Below are 18,206 nucleotides of genomic sequence, written 5' to 3' on the forward strand. Positions count from 1 at the left end.
GGCGGCGGGGACAGGCCTCCTGCTGCTGGGCCCCCGAGAGGTGAGCCTGCAGCTGGCCAGGTGCCCCGGCCTCCCAGGCGGGCGGGGGTGGCCCAGCGCAGATCCGCGGGCGTCGGGGACCCTGGAGCACTGAGCTCCTGGGGGCGCTGGGGATCCCGCGCAGGCGGCGGGCGTCCGCCTTGGCTCGGGTCAGCGGGGCTCCTGGGCGCCCCTGGGAGGCGTCGGCTTCTCCCTCGCCCTCTGGCCCCCACTGGGGGGGGAGGGGCTCCTGGGGGCGGCTCTGCAGCGGCGGGCGCCCTGGGGGGGCGGGGGGGAGGGGCTCCTGGGGGCGGCTCTGCAGCGGCGGGCGCCATACACCCCCAAGGGAGGCCTTTCCTCCCCCAGGATCTGGGCTCTCCTCCCCGCCTGACCTACAAGCTCATGGCCTCTACTGGAGGGGCCTTGGCCAATAGCCCTTGGCTGCTGGGGCCCAGCTCCAGGAAACTGGCGAACTGACCGTAGGGGGAGGGGCTCCTGGGGGCGGCTCTGCAGCGGCGGGCGCCCCTGGGGGTGGCGGTGAGGTGGGAGGGCTTCCTTAGGTTTGACGGCTCTGCAGCGTGCTGTGGCCTCCCAGGGCTGGCTGCGGTATCACCTGGGGAGAAGGGGTTTTCTGTTTCTGGGGGCGGCTTCATTCATTCATTCGGGCAAGCCTCGGGGGCTGCAACGTCTGCAGCTGAAACCCCAAGTTGAAAGACTGGTGAGCCATACCCATTGCGCTGGCACAAGTGCGGTCCTCGCCGCCTCCCTAGGCTCTGCCAAATTGTTCATTGCGGGTTATTAAGGGTGTCTGCGGTCCAGTGAAAAATCGCAGGCTTATGGGGCTTATTACAGGGTGAGCCAGCTGCTGCTGACGTGGTGAGGCCAGGATCAGGTGTAGCCTCCTTCCACGCTGGCCAAGGTATTGTAGACATTTTATTAAAAAATCAGCTATGGCGTGGGTGGCCCATTTAAAGATCCGCGCGTTCTCCGCGTCGGGGACCCAAGACTACATTCCTGATTCAGTTTCCTGAGCTCAGTATTATGGCCCAGAGGTTTTTTTTTTTTTTTTTTTTTTTTTGTTTCAGTGACCAAACCCTTCCTCCAGGTAAAAAGTATTGCTAGACATTTTATTAAAAAATCAGCAATACCTATGTAAATTTAAAAGTATAACCTGATTGACAGGGCAAAATTCAAATTATAATGTAAAATCTTTGCCACTTGCTATAAAATGACATGAAGAAAGATGTTCTATTCAGTATGTGTAAGTGAAGAAAAAATATTATGTCTAGAAAAAAAAAAGTGAAATCAATTAACATATGCCACATCAATTAAAAAAATGAATACTATTCAGTTAAAAGAAATGTAGATTTCTATATAACTGAACAAATGCAAGCTCTTGAATGAACAAAGCTAGAAGAAGTTGAACATATTAAAATAGAACAGCAGAACATATGATTTAAGTTACATGGACAAACATTACTTGCCTACATTTCCCATAAATATTGTCCAACGCTCTACTTAGTAACAAAACATCTTAAATGAATTATTGGTTTACTGTTGTTACTTTTTCTCCTTTTTTACCTTTGCCTAATCTATCCCAATCTATGGCCTTGTTCTCACCTCTGCTGAAATCACTGTCCATGTCAATGACCTTTCATCTTGTCAAAGGCACTGATCTTGTCCTAGTTCTTGACTGACTTTTCACTAACACAGTAGATGACTGCCTTCTTTTTGAAACAATTACATAACGTGTTTTTCAGGATACCATTTTCTCTCCTGGTAAAGGTGAAAAGTATTGTAGACATTTTATTAAAAAATCAGCAATACCTAATAAATTTAAAAGTATAACCTGATTCAGCTACTTCAAATCTATACGTAAAATCTTTAACTTGCTGATAAAATGACATGTAGAAAGATGTTCATTAGTATTGTAAGTGAAGAAAAATTAAATTATGAAAATCAATACATATATTTAAAAAAATAGAATACTATTCAGTTAAAAGAATTGATTAAATACATTTTTGTCTATATAACTAGCACAAAATGCAAGCTCTTGAATGAACAAAGCTAGAAGAAGTTGAACATATTTCTGTTGTAAATAGAACAGCAGAACATATGATTTAAGTTACATGACAAACATTACTTGCCTACATTTCCCATAAATATTGTCCAACGCTCTACTTAGTAACAAAACATCTTAAATGAATTATTGGTTTACTGTTGTTACTTTTTCATTTATTTATTTATTTATTTATTTATTTATTTATTTATGATAGTCCCACAGAGAGAGAGAGAGAGAGAGAGAGAGAGAGAGAGGCAGAGACACAGGCAGAGGGAGAAGCAGGCTCCATGCACCGGGAGCCCGACGTAGGATTCGATCCCGGGTCTCCAGAATCGCGCCCTGAGCCAAAGGCAGGCGCCAAACCGCTGCGCCACCCAGGGATCCCTAATTTTACCTCTTCTTGAATTGGAAATTGTAGATTTCTCTCAGAAGGTTTTTCCACATGGTCATCTGTGCTTTTATCTATATTTATTCCAGGTGATTTTTTTTCCAATCCTATTACATAAGACATACAGCCTAAATCGACCCTAAGTATTTAACTACAAGACAAAATTCTCCTCCTAAAATCCCCTTAGGTTAAGTCATTTTTTATTACATCTGCTTCTGCCTATTGCAGGGTACTATAATTTCTCACTGGGAAATTGGAACAGTCTTCTAAAATGTTTGAAATTAGTTTCTCAGCAGAGAGGGGGATAAAATATTGACTTAATGGCTGAAAATTGTTTAAAAATGAGGATTATTACAAATCCACAGAAAGAAAAATTGAAAGAAATATTAAACAGAACCTCTCCGTGATATAGATTAAGTGATAAATTCTTTAAAACAGGTAGAAAATTACAAATGGAGGGGCAAAAGTAAGAATGACAGCAGACTTTTCAGAAAATATTTAAAAAAGGACAATTATTAATTTTTTTGAATTACTGAAAAAGTGCAATCTATAATTTTATACTAAGCAAGCCTAGAACTCAAATGAAGTGATTGTTTTAGAGAAATGCTGAGTCAATAGATCTGAACTATATGAAATGTTAATCTCTTCCAGGAGAAAGAAAAAATACCAAATATAATAGGATCTTCAGAATCCACAAAAGAGAACACCAGGAAGCATAAATATGTAAGTAAACGATGATATTTTTATTTTAAAATCTTATTATAGTGAAATATACATAACACAAAATGGCCCACTGTCAGTGTTTTAAACTATTTTGTGTCATTAAGTACATCCACATAGTTGTGCATTCATCAAACCGTCACTACCACTCATCCATAAAACTTGATCTCGCAATCTGAAATTCTACCCATTGAAAAATGAACTCAAATCTTTACAAATATTGTGTTTTCACTTTCATTTGTCTCCATGTTGTTGTTGTTGTTGTTGTTTTATTTGCTTCAGTGATGCCTTGGTTTAATAGCATGTTGCTTAGCATCCACATGTTTTGTTTTCTTTTCCAGTTTTTCTTATGATACATTCCTTGTTTGATATCATTGTAATTGGAAAAGATCCATGATAAGGTTTCAGTCCTCTTAATTTCCTTGAGACTTGTTTTGGGGCCTAATGCATGATCTATTTAGGAGAATGTTGCATCCTTTTTTCCCTTCCCCCTGGGTACTGCAGAACTTTCAGTAGACTTCCATCAAAGCCCCTACAACCAAGACCCCTGACCTAACTCCATCATGGCTTTTGGCTGCATAATACTGTATCTATAGTATGGTCCCAGCCCTCCTCCCTCTCCCCTACCCTGCACCCCCAACAAAAGCTGTCCCCCCGTGAAAGCTCAACATTGCCAGGAAACTTTGCTATTTGTTCTAGTCAACACCTCATGATTTTCCTTGACTTTATTTTCTTTGAGCTATCAGTGAAAAAGGCTTACAATTTTCAATAGGTAGGCATCCTTTGCCACTCAGAGGCTCGGTCTTGAAGCCCTGAGAGCCATTCCTTTGAAATGAAATCTTTGGGAGACCAAAACATTATCCTTCTTGTCCAGGTAGCAGAGCTGGCCTGATCATATTGATATTGACTGACTCTTTGCACTTGTTCACTTCTATGTCACTATTGAACCCCCTGTACTATCACCTCCCTCTTCCTCTATAACTTCCACATCACCTCTGCACAAACTCGAGTGGAACTCCGCTCTTTTCCTTAATTTCAGTAGTTGTTGAGCAAAATCTCTTTATACCACATTAACAATGGCTGGCTGTGCTTATCCTTGGCACCCCAACTGTTGGAAGCCACTGTTGGGTTTTCTATCTCTTTGAGTTTATACTGGGTACTTCCATAAGTATGATTATTCAACATTTGTACTTTTGTGCCTGGCTTATAACCATTAGCATAAGGTCTTCAAGTTTCAGCTATGTCCTAGCATGCAGAATTTCCCTTTTTAAGTCACAGTAATACTAATTATGTGTATATATCATATTCTTTATCCATTTCTTATCCCCTACCTGTCATTGGATATCTGTTTTGCTTCCACTTTTTTGCTGTTGTGAATAATACTATTACAAAAAAGGATGTATGAACAAAAATGAAAATGTCTGCTTTCTGGTTTTCTGAGAGCATATACTCAGAAGTTGAATTTCTCGGTCATATGGTATCTCTGTTAGTTTTGTGAGCAATTACCATATTTTTCTCAATGGCTTCATCATTGTACATTCCCAACAGTAGTACACAAGGGTTATAATTTGTCCATGTTCTTGACAGTATTTGTGTACTCTCTCTTTTTTTGTAGTATCATAGTAGGTGTGAGTTGATATCTCAGTGTGGATTTGACTTGCATTACCCTAGTTAATGATATTGAACATCTTTTCATGTATTGGCCATTTGTATATCAACTTAGGAGAAATGCTTAACTGATTGGTTTGCCCATTTTTTAATCAGATCGTTTCATTTTTGTTTGAGTTACAGGGAATTAATATCAAGAATATATAAACTACCAGACAAGTGATTTGTAAATATTCTCTTCCATTACATAGGTTACCTTTTCAATATGTTACTAGTGTGCTTTGCACAAAAAATCTGTAATGTTCAATTTATATATTTTTGTTGACTATGCTTTTGGTTCTACCTAAGAAATTAGTAAAAAAAAAATCTACTGTCTTGAAGCTTTTCTCCCATGTTTTCTTCTAAAGAGTTCTATGGTGTTAGCTTTTAAATCAAGTTCTTCACTCCATTTTGAGGTAATGTCTGTATATGCTAAAAGGTAAGAGTCCAACTTAATTATTAGTATTTTTTTTCATGTGGATATCCAGTTTTCTCATCATTTGTTGAACGATGAACCTTGTCAAATCAGTTGACTATATATGTGAGGTTTTATTTTGGGGCTCTCTATTCTACTTCTCTACGTGTCTTTTTATGGCATACCACACTGCTTCAATTACCATAGCTGTTTGCGCTTTTTTTTTTTTGTCATTGTTTTTTAACTGTACCTTTAATTTTTAAAAAGCAAGTTTTGCCATCAGGAAATGTGAAACCATCAATTTTGGTTAATTTACAAGATTGTCACTACTCAGGGTCCCTTAAGATTCCATGTGGATTTTTGAATAGATGATTCTGTTTGTCAAAAGCCCTTAGGATTTTGATAGAGTTTGCACTGAATCCATGGACCACTTTGGGTAGTATTAACATCTCAGCAATATTCCTGCAATCCATTAATATAAGACACTTTTCTATTTGTGTAATGCTTGATTTCTTTCGACAAGGTTTTGGTATCTCAGCATGCAAGTCTTTCCTGTCTCCTGGCTTGAGTTATGCCTAAGTATTCTTTTTGATACTGTAAATGGAATGATGTATTCTATTTCCTTTTCTGATTATTAATATATAGAAATAGCACTTTTTAATTATTTATTTATTTATTTCTTTATCCAGCACTTGACTGAATTCTAAAGGGGACTTTTCTTCCATGAGTAATATTTACAGATGACATGAACTTAGATGTAAAAAGCTGTGAACAGGTAGTTTTATTTGAATGCCATTGTTTTTCATTCTCTCGTTCGTTTGCTCGTCCTTTTTTTTTTTTTTTTTTTTTTTTTTGCTTAAGTGCTTTGACTAGGACATCTAGTGCTATGGTGATAGAAGTAGCAGAAAAGGTGCTCATCTTCTATATTAAAATGGTTTAGCATGTGAACATTATAATTAGCAATTACAGGTTTTACAGCTTATGTAAATACAAAACATAACAGGAATGTAATGACAAGGAGGGGTAGAACTACGTAGGAGTAGAACTACATAGTTGTAAGGCTGTTGCTGTGTATACGAAAGGTATATAATTAAAGACACACTTTACCTACTTTAAAATGTTTATTGTAAACCTATAGCAAAGAAAAAGAAGAAGAAAATAAATTTTAAATTTTTATCTACAAGAAGGTTAAAAAGTAGAAAGAACAGTGGTAACAAATAAAGAAACGGGTGACATTTTTAATGATAGCTATATCAATTACTATTAAACTTGAAGGGCCTAATACTCCAACTAAAAGATTGTCAAATTAGATAAAAGAGAATCAATTATATCCTCTCTCCCACATACTCATTGTATAAGCAAAAACATTTGACAGGTTAAATATGAAAACTAAAATACTATAATAAGTTACTATATTAAGTAAAAATTAACTAGATTAAGATTACATAGACTTCAAGAGAAATACTACAAAGGATAAGCAGGATCATTTCATAAAATTGTCAATTACAAAGAAGACACACAAAAAAACCTTAACTGTATATGCAGTTAAGTCTGAGGAGAAAATCTAATAGAATTATGAAGAACCAGGTATGCCTGGGTGGCTCAGTGGTTTAGCGTCTGCCTTTGGCTCAGGTCATGATCCTGGGATCCTGGGATCAAGTCCCACATCAGGCTCCCCACAGGGAGTCTGTTTCTCCCTCTATGTTTCTGCCTCTCTCTCTCTGTGTCCCTCATAAATAAATAAATCTTAAAAAAAAAAGAATTATAAAGAACCAGACAATTCAGTCACAAGTAAGGAATTCAGCACTTTGCAATTCATACAGAGACAGTAACTCCCAAAATATGGGGGGGGGGAGGAATCTTAAAGTAACTCCAGCTATATAAGGCTTATAGAATAATCTGCCAAATAGCAGAAAACACTTTTTTCAAAGTTGATAGAATGGACATTCAGCAAACTAGGTCATATTACTTGAAACTAATGTAACATTGTTGTCATCTACATTTGAATAAAATAGAAAGTAAGAATGTGTTCTGAGCTATACCGTAGGTCTAAATTGTAAAAGTAATAAAAAATGAGCATATTCCCTGAACATCTTCGAAATACACTAGAAATCAAGAATACAAAGATATTCATAAAAGCACCAAAGTGAGGGAAATAACATAGGATACTTTTAAAAGAGTCATTGGTCATAAAAACTTAAAAGGACTTTTAAAAATGTCTTTAAATAAGATATACATGGCAACTTCTGGGATGCAGGTAAAGTGGTGCTTACAGGGATATTTATAGCATTAGATTATATTAAAACAGAAGAAAGAGTGAACCAATGGTGTCAATTTGAACCATAAGAAATTAAAGCATGCAGAATGGACTAGACACTAGATGAACAGAAGGAAGGAAATAGTAAAGATCAAAATGCAAAACAAAAACTAAATGATTAATGAAACCCAAAACTGACCCTTTGAGGAGCTCAGTAGTCAAAATTACTAATAACATCAGAGTTGCTATTGATATTTGAAACAAAAGTCAGCAAACTAAGTAGCATTTGGCCTAATGCGGCCTGCAGCTCGTTCTCTAAAGTTTACTGGAGCACAGCCGCACCCATTTATTTTCGTGTTGCCTGTCCCTGCCTGGCCGCTGTACTGTGGGGCATGGGGAGGACCTGCCTGGGTGCCTCCAGGACTTCTCATCAGGGGGCCCAGACCGCTTCTACTGCCTTGAGGCCTATAATGCCAAGAACAGAAGTTTCAAAGATCCTCCAAACCATGCCTGTAGCCCTGGAAGTAAAGGGAAAGGCAAGGGTAAAGGGAAGGGCCAGGCAAAGTCTCAAACATGCGAACCAAGTGAACCAGAGACAGAAATCAAACCTCCGAAGCTTCGGACCTGGATGCGTGTTCTGGCTGTGGGGGGTGGCCGGAAGGGTTCCACCAAGCAGGCATCTCAGAAACGCTGTGGGCCATCGAGATGTGGGACCCTGCGGCCCAGGCGTTTCGGCCGAACAACCCTGGATCACGGTGTTCACGGAGGACGGCGTCGTGCTGCCGAAGCTTGCCCTGGCGGGGGCGGCAACCACCCCGTGCTCGGAAGCTGCCTCCGTCCGAGGGGAAGGGAGGTGTGGGGACACCGCGCGGTGGGCCGCCCTGCCAAGGCTTTAGTGGCATGAACCGCGTCACCTCTGTACCTGCTCCAAGTTCAAGAACTCCCTGGTGGTTTCCTTTCTCAGCTCCTGTGACTACTCCCGGCCCCGCTACTCCCTCTTGGAGGGTGTTTCCTTCCAGCGCTCCACGGTCCTGAGGCTCACTGTCCCCTGCCTCGTCCGCAGGGGCTGTCAGCGGACCTGTGGCGTGTCGCAGGCCGGTCAGGCCGGTCAGGGTGGCGCGGCCCAGACTCGGAGGCGGGCCGTCATCCTGGCTGCCGCACCCTCGAGAAGCTTCCCCGTCCCCAGAGCCGCTGCGCGTGTTCGCTCCCCGGGCCTGCCAGCTGAGCGTCGTGGCGGATGACAAGAGGTTTGTCAGTAACGTAACCAGGTGCAGCTCGGGCCGTTCCGAACCATCACAGTGCGGGACACGGTGTCTGACCTCCTGAGGTCCAGAATGGAGCTTCGGCACGACGGGGAGCCTCAGTCCCGGTTCCAGAGGCAGCTCCGGGGCTCCCAGTACCAGCCCGTCCTCAGGGATCCCATCCGTAAGGACGTGAGTGCCTTGGTGGCCGCCCGCATGCGGCACACCCCTCTGGCCCCAGGCTCGGACTGGCCTGACCTGCCGAATCCGAGGTGCGGCTCCCCGAGGGCACCACGGCCCGGAGGCTGCGGTACACGTACCACGACCAGAGAAACGGCTGCAGCAGCACCGGGGCTGTCCGCGGGGTCTGCCCCTGCGTGGAAGCGGGCCAAGCCTGTGACTCGGCGGCTAGACGGTTCAACACCCTCACCCCCGATGCTTGCCCCACACCGGGAACAGGCACAGGAGTGGGATGGCTTCTTCGGCGCGACCGTCACCAACCCTGAGCGAGCGGGAGTGCGCCCGTTCCCAGGGCTTCCCGGACACCTCCCGGCTGCTGGGCAACATCCTAGGTAAGCACCGACAGGTGGGGAATGCTGTGCCCCCGCCCCTGGCCAGTCTCTGCATGGGAAAGAATATGCGGCGAAAGGGACCCTGTTGTCCCGTGCAGTCTAATGTGGTCCTGGCGGGAGCAGCTGAAGGAGCCTGTGACCACCAACGAGGACGTGGACACGCTGGTTGGCAGCCGTGCGGATGCCGCAGAAGCGCTGTTTGTATTAGACAAGGGCCAACACCAGACCATCCTGTGCGTGCTGCACTGCGCAGTGAGCCTGCAGGCGGTGCCCGGGGGCGTGCGGGAGGCCATCCTCGCCCGTGCCATCAAAGCCTTCACCAAGGTTGGAGAGGGTTGGAGAACCTCTCAGTCTCTCAGGAGCACACAATTCCTACTATTTTCTTCAGATGTGGATGATGACCCAAAAGGCAGAGACATAACTTAAGAAATTAACAGATTTGGGAAATACATTCAGGGAGCAGAAAATTCTGCAGGCCAGAAAACACACACAAGTCTACCCCAGCAAGTTACCATGCAGACATGAACCTGCTTTACTGGAGTGACGAGGAGGTGGTGGTGGACTTCAAGGCCGTGCAGGGCCTTTGCCCCGCAATAGCAGAGTTGAGTAGTTGTAAAAGAATTAGGGTGCACAAAGCGTAAAATTATCTGGCACTCTATAGAAAGCTTGCTAATCCGTGTGCTTAAGTAACAAGAAACATTATATACAAATTTGTGGCAACTTTACTAAAAACTTAGGTGAACTAGCCAAATTTCCAGAAAGGCATTAAACTAGTTTATCTCACTATAAGATGAAGTTACCTGATCTTACTGCATTTTATGGAGATTTATTATTATTATTATTATTATTATTATTATTATTCATGAAAGACACAGAGAGAGGCAGAGACACAGGCAGAGGGAGAAGCAGGATCCTCACAGGGAGCCCGGTGTGCGACTCAATCCTAGGACCCCAGGATCACGTCCTGAGCCGAAGGCAGACATTCAACCACTGAGCCACCCAGGCATCTAGAAAATTTTGTGTGGATTTTTATTATTTATTTATCACAGACCTATTCACAAGAGAACTTCTGAGTAGTTCAGCTCCATAATAAAAGGAATATTATCAACTCCATAAACATACACAGGCACACACACAATGTAGTAGAACCCATTCTAATTTCTTTTTGGAGGTCAGCATTAGCCTGATACTGAAACAAGAGTTAAGACTGTACAACAAAGGAAGACTACAGACCAATGCCTCTCAATCACATAGACATAAAAAATCTTGAACGTTCTAGCAAATCTGATCCTGCAATGGAAACAAAAGACAAATTGGGATTTATCCCAGGAATGCGAATTTGGCGTATTTGAAAATCAGTGTTACTCACCTTAGTAAATGCAGAGGTAATAGGTATCAAAACTCCATCATCCTTGATAAATTCTCAATATAGCATTAGAAGGAAAAATCTTCAACATGATATAAAGGACTTACATGGAAAAACCTAAGTTTGCATTGTACTTCATAGTGAAAAACTAAATGCCCTCCCTGTAAGAACAAGGCAAAGATTTTCCTTTTGTTCCTTATATTTGCATTGTCCCAAAGGCCCCACTGTTGTAATAGAGGCAACACAAAGAAAAATGCATTGACATCAGAAAGAAATTAAAATGTATCCATTTGCAAGTGACATGATCTCCTGAGTACAAAATGGTGCCATTACACATATACACACACACACGAACAGAAATGTTGTTAGTGAAAGTAAAAAGTCTGTAGGATAAAAGGTCAGTATGGAAATCTCAATGGTATCAGCAAACCACAGGAAACTAAAATAAAAAAAAAAACACATTCATCACCAAATGACAAGGTGCTTAGGGGTACATGTAAGAGAATATGCTCAAGAGTTGTACAACAAAATATTGCTGAAAAAGTAAGGTATATATAGATGGAGAGATACCCATATTCATGGCTTGAAAGACAATATCCTGAACATTTTAATTCTCCCTGAATTGATCCCCAGTTTCAGTAAAATCTACATCCATAGCCCAGCAATATTTTTTGAAGACTGACAAACTGATTCTAAAATGAAGTAATAAAAATTATCAAAAATAACCAAAATAATTTAGAAATATGTTGGAAGATCTACAATACTCAATTTCAAGATTCACTATAAATACAGCAATTTCAGCAGTTGTGCATTTGTTGAAGGATAGGCACAAACAGGTCTATTTTTAGTTTGCTGTCTTCCTTGTGAAAGCTTAATCTGCTAAACACCTAAATCAGGTTAAAGATCTAATACTTCTGAACTGCCAGTACAGGGAATATAATTCTTCACTTGGAGGTGTCCTCGACAAGATATCTGCTCTAAAGCAGAGATAGCTTTGTGGAGATTGTTTTCCCGGATAGTCCCCTCTCTCTCAGCGTTTTCACTTGCTCGCTTCACCAACTCCTACACTGTACCTATTCTAGAATCACACACACGCTGTATCACTGAGAACTTGCCAGACCTGCCCTTTTGATTTCAGTCATCATCCTGTAACTGCTCCTGGCCTAATTGAATTGTTTTTTGTACCACATTTTTTTCTGGAAAGATTTAGGTTTATGATCAGATTTTTCATAGTTTTCCTCTGTGGGGAATCTGGTTTGGTACCTCTGGCAGTGGGAGTTCATAAGTGGCGATCTTCTTGACATGGACACTGTGTAGTAAAAGTGGTAGAGATTAATCCTCATTAGAATTAATGAGTGGGAATCCGTCTCCTTTCATTTGTGGCGCTGAAGGTGTTTCAAAGAGAGAATGGCTTCCACTTTCTCAGGAAAATGCTTTCAGATCAACAGATGATGAGAGATCAGTTTATCACCAATTGATAAGATGATTTATCTTGGCAATTGGAAAGAAAAGCCTAAGACATCTAGGGTCTCTTCTGGCGTATTCAGAGAACTTAATTTTTTTTTCTACTTTTACACAATTGCTTATACCCAGGTCTTACAACATACATATATATTATTGACCTTACAAATTAAATATTATTGAATTGAATAAAACAGGGACTGTAACACATTTATGATCAACAATAGCTATAATAATCACATTTTATTTATGTATTATACATTGCAAATTTAAAGAGGCAACAATAGTCACTTGAAATAGCCATATTCAACTTTAAGGAAATTTAATAGCTTAAAGTGTCTATGAATAATCATCAAAAGAAATATGAAAAATAGGGATCCCTGGGTGCTCAGCAGTTTGGCACCTGCCTTCGGCCCAGGGCACGATCCTGGAGTCCCAGGATCGAGTCTCCTGTCAGGCTCCCTGCATGGAGACTACTTCTCCCTCTGCCTGTGTCTCTCATGAATAAATAAATAAAATAAAAAAAAGAAACATAAAAAATAAGTATCTCTTTCTAGCAACATGGTAGACAAGCTATCTACAAGCTCGGCTTCCACATCCTAATACAAACATCCAGAAATGTTCTGTAAAAGAGCTCCCAGTATGAAACTAGAAACCAGAGCTGTCAGCTGAAGCTATAGATGCAGGGGAGCCTCTGCCAATCTTAGTAATCAAAAGGCTTGCATTTTAATTCCACATCTTGGAATTCCATATTCCATTCGTATATGGAATGAAAGATGAGGCTTGAATTCTAAACAAAGCATTAAGTTGGGAATGAGCTTTTTGCACATCATTAGGGTCATTTAAAGCAATGATTTCTCACTCTCTTTCCATTCCACAGCATAATAAAAACATACAAAATCACACTGGTATCAACAGATGTGGATGTTGGTACTGGCCTGTAACCCATTCCACATGATGGCACACTGATTGGGAACCTTAGTCTTACTGTACCACTTACTGAAGGATGAACTAAGAAAAATTGACTAGTAGGAAAGTTATTGTGATTTACCTTTGCTGGAGGTTCGGGAAGAGAAACTCACTTGAGAGTTTATAACCAAAGACTATCTTCAGAGATTCAGGGCTCAAATTTATAAAAATGTATCCTTAGAAGTTAGCACAGTGGGGCATTTGGTAGATGGAAGCACTCATTCTCCAAAAGGACATGCTCTCAACCCAAAATCTTCAAGGATTTTCCAAGATTAATCACCTCCAAATATGTTGACTGTAAATGCTATTGTAGCATGCGATACCATTTACATAAAGTTGAGGGTTTTAGAAACAATGCTATTTAATGTTCAATAAATATCTTCTAAAAGTATAATAGTTGTGCATGGACATTGCATAAAACAAACAGGATAATGTTTTATTGTAGGCAGAAATTTAATGTGATCTGGAAATTAGAGGTACACAGGAGGTGTTTGAGCCATATTGGTAATATTTAATTTCTTGGTTGTGTTGATAGTTATCCTGTATTTTTTCACTTTTATGTGCATTAAGTAACATTACAAAAATATTAGGCAATTTCACAATGAGTGTTTCTTTCTCTTTCTATGGAAATCAAAGATAACCTATCATACTGAAACCTAAATATTGCTAAGAGCCTTCAGAATCCAAGACAGGATCTAGAAATTGAGTTCTCAAAAGCTTAAGAGGGCGGAATTTGTATAGTGAGGCATTAAATGGAATCACTGGTCATAAAACCAGGGCAAGAGACAGAATTTCTTTGAAAAACTGTAGTGAAAACTATGAATACTCCAAAGTTAGGTAGACAGCAACTGAGAGAAGCAAAAGAATGGGTAAAAGACACGTTTTGCTTGTATTTAAAAAAAAAAAAAGTCGGGAGTTAGGAGGTTAGTAGCAAAATAAGAATAAGGGCAAAGCAAGGGGAAAAACACAATCAAAATTGCACCGTCAGTACGCAGCCCCCAAAATGATAGGGTTTGTCTTTTAGAAGGCTGTCTTGAACATCATGATGGAGAAACTAACTGGGTGTACTTGGCCAACGTGAAAAACCCTTCATTGTTACAAATTATTAGGTTCTGGAAGTTAAAACTGAGGGGACACTGGATGTCTAGTATGTAGTATGTATTCTTAGAAATCTGAAAGGAAACTTTCTCAATGTAGACAAAAGCCATAAAAGGTGGGAAAGATGCCACCAAAGAAATAGACACTTATCATGTCAAGTATAGCTTCAGACAACAAAATTCCTCTGCTGATTTAAGCAGAAAAGAAACTTGCTGCAAAACTGTTAGGTAGTTCACCGTTTCGCTAAAAAGCTGTAGAAATATAGGAGGCTTGACAGCAGCCAAAATTAACTATAACCAGGGAGCTTTGGGCCAATTCATTACTTCTCATGTAGTCCACTTGATGCCATAGCATCTTTGGAGCCAGTGCGCTCCTCAAACTTTGAAATTTCCCTTATTCTGCCATGAGCAGAAGATTTCTGAATAAATTATGTCAGACCAAGTTGATAATCATTCACCATTGAAAACAGAATTTGTTCCTTACTTGAAACTCATGGATCTTTACTGGAACAGTTAATGAGTATTGCTTTTCCAGTCTTGTTCTACATGACCTGAAAAATAAAGTCCGAGCTGAATCTGAATGCACCATTTGGAAACTTCATAAATTTTGTGTTAGTCAAGATTATTGTGTTAATGTCAGAAGCCCAGATCATATTGGCTTGGCTTTAGGCGTAGCTAAATCTAGAGGTCTCAAATCTCATCAAGGTTTTTTTTTTTTTTTTTTCCCGTCATCTTGAGACAGTTTTATTTGTGTTTTAGACTTTTTCTCCTGCTGTAGATAGAGTACATCTTAAAAGATAGGCAGTTAAGGACTATGGTTTTTGCAGCTGGGATTTATATTAACTTCTTTACCCCAGTGGGGATAAAAATATAAACCCTCTTAACAAAAAATTGTAGCAAGGGTCAATGGTCCTGACACATCTTGGTGATGACTGAGCCAGAACAAAAACAAGGAAGCAAGGTAAGAGGATATAGTAATTCTATTAAGCTTGAACCACATTCAATGCCTGATGCCAAAGAGTTGAGTCAATTCAACCAAACTGTGTTAGATCATCAGAAGAGAAGCGAAAATAAACTACATGTTAAAGGAGACCAATGTGTTCCTATGAAAGCAGCAAATATAATGGATTCTTCTGGTCCACTAGGAACAGAAACTGTCTAATGGTAAACCATCATCTCTCATTTCATGCACTAATCTGGTGAGTAGTTTGTGTAGAGAGTTATTTTCTGAAGAGATCTTTAGGGTCATTGGATTCTTCCTTTCTCTGCCTTTGGTCTTTTACTAGATTCTTTAACTTTTTCCAAAACACGAATAAATTTCAAATGATAAACATAAGCAATATTGGGTTTGGATTAACGGATAGTGTTTTGATTTTGCTATAGCTATGATCAGTATAGTTCTGTACGGTAAGCTTGATTAATTTGAACTTCAAACATCTTATTTTAAAATTTGCATGTAAGATGCAATCTATCTTCTAGTTCTCTTGGACCAAAGTAGATAACTTTCCTTCTCTTGTTTTTCAAAACCCCTTAATTTGAAATCTCTATCTATACATTGACAGAGCTCATGAGTTCAGTGAAAGTTTTGTAATGTACTTATGTTTTATTTTCAAATGTTTAGAAAAATCATTATGAATATTCTCAGTAGCTTTTCCTTTGCTCCAGATTATATTACATTGCCATCGTATCTTCTTTGTGGTCATTTGATAAATATTTTTGAGTGTTTCCAAAGATAGTTTTACTTTGAATAATCCTCTTCAAATGTATAGACTTGTTTACATCTGGTTTTTCAGTATCTGATAAAAATGAGAAAATAGTATTCATATAACTAGAGAGAGGACTGACTATTATAACTTGGATTTCTTCCTACTGTTCATCTTTAATACAGCCATATTTGAATAAGTTTCCTAAACAATAGCCTATGAGTTTTATAGGTACTTACGAGGTATAATTGATATGTGATAAATTGCATATACTTAAAGCATATGTGGTAAGATTTGACATAGGTACACACTGATAAAATCAAAACAATTAAGAGAGGAAGTGAACCCACAGTCCTCCAAAATTTCTCATGCTGCTTCATAATACTTTTCTTCTCCCCATCTCTAGACAACCAATGAACTGTTTCTGTCCTTTGCTACATTTTATAAAAACCTATATAAATAGATTCATGCTGTGTGTCTTCTTTTACCATATTCATGCAGGTTCTTATGTATATCAACTGTTTATTTTCTATTGCTCAGTAGACGTTCATGTAAATATATGGAAAAATTTGTTGATCTAATCACAGAATGAAAATTTGTGTGGTTTTCAGCGTTTATTAGTAATAATTCTGTAGGAGTGCCTGGGTGGCCCTGTTAGTCATGTCTGACTGTTGATTTCACCTCAGGTCATGATCTCAGGGTCATGGGATTGAGCACCATGTCGAGTTCTGGGCTCAGCATGGTGTCTGTGCTTGTCCCTCTCTCTCTGCTTCCTCACTCGCTCTCTTTCAAATAAATAAATAAAATCTTAAAAAAAAAAGAAGAAACTTGTAATCACCACTTGGTCCTTGGTGTATTAATTTTTGTATGGTTATATGTTCTTTCCTCTTGAGTAAATACCTGGGAGTGGAACAGCTGGCTTATGTGGTAGGTGCATGTTGAATTTGTAAGAAGCTATTAAAGGGGCACCTCAGTGGCTCAGTCGGTTAAGCAGCTAAATCTTGATTTTTGGCTCCAGTACTGATCTTGGTCATGGGATCAAGCCATGCATTGAGCCCTGTGTCAGGCTCTGTGCTCAGCAGGGAGTCTGCTTAAGATTTTCTCTCTCCCTCTTCCTCTGCCCCTCCCCCTGCTCACTCTCTTTCTCTCTCAATAAATGAAATCTTCTTTTTTTAAGTGCTCTTAAATTGTTACACCAAGTGGTTGTAACATTTTACAACGCCAACACCCGTGTATGAGGGTTCTAGTCTTTCCACATCCTTACCAATACTTGCTATTGTCAGTTGTTTGTTTTGTTTTGTTTTGTTTTAATTTTATGCAATCTAGAAGGTGTGGTGTAGTATATTATTGTGAATTTAACTTATATTTGCTTAACGACTACTAATGTTGAATATCTTTTCATGGACTTTTTGCCATCCGTGTATATTCTCTGGTGAAGTATCTGTTCAAATAATGTCCACTTTTACTTTAGGTTGTTGTGTTATTCTTGATGTGTTAGCATTCTTTATGTAGTTTGGATACAATTCTTTTATTAGACATGTAACTTGGAAATGTTTTTCTCCTAGATGGTGGTTTGCTTTTTCATTTTATTTAACTCTATGTAATAAAAGTTAAAAGAATAAAAAATTTTTATGAGACTTATATTACCAATGTATTCCTTTCATAGATTATTGTATTGTTGTATGTAAGAAATCTTTGCAAACTGAATTTCAAAGATTTTTTTTCCTTCTATGCATCCAGAGATCTTTTTGTTCTAGATCTTACACTTGAGTATAGGATCCATTTTAATTTTTATGTCTTGTACAAGATAGGGAGCAGAGTTTATTCTTCTGCATATGAATATACAAATTTTATAGCAATATTTGTGAAAAACATTGTATTTGAGTCTTTGTAAAAAATCACTCGTGTATATGCATGGTTCTGTTTTTGGAATTCCTATCTTATTTCACTGGATACACTTATCTATGTTGATGCCAGTAAGCTACTTCTACATTACTGTAACTTTTCAGATTTTGTAGTCTGAATAGTGTTTTACAGTTTAGTTTTTTTTAGAATTGTTTTGGCTAATTCTAATTCTTTTAGCATTTTCATATGAATTATAGAATTACCTTGTCAATTTCTACAAAAATCCTGTTGGGATTTTTATTGAGATTGCATTGCATCTATAGATTAGTTTTGGGAGAGTGGACATCCTAACAACATTGAGTTATCAGACTAAAAAAAAAATTGTATATCTCTGTTTTTATTTCTGTATTTTAAATTTATCTCAACAATGTTTTATAGTTTTTTG

At 39.4% G+C, this 18,206-nt stretch overlaps 1 pseudogene; it reads left to right on the forward strand.

Annotated features, from left to right (window-relative positions):
* Positions 1 to 7,322: 7,322 nt before the first annotated feature.
* On the forward strand, positions 7,323 to 15,772 carry LOC129513279 (DNA (cytosine-5)-methyltransferase 1-like; annotated as a pseudogene).
* The last annotated feature ends 2,434 nt before the right edge of the window (positions 15,773 to 18,206 follow it).

This window comes from Nyctereutes procyonoides, unplaced genomic scaffold (genome assembly GCF_905146905.1).
Source record: "Nyctereutes procyonoides isolate TBG_1078 unplaced genomic scaffold, NYPRO_anot_genome, whole genome shotgun sequence".
NCBI classification, from domain to species: Eukaryota; Metazoa; Chordata; class Mammalia; order Carnivora; family Canidae; genus Nyctereutes; species Nyctereutes procyonoides.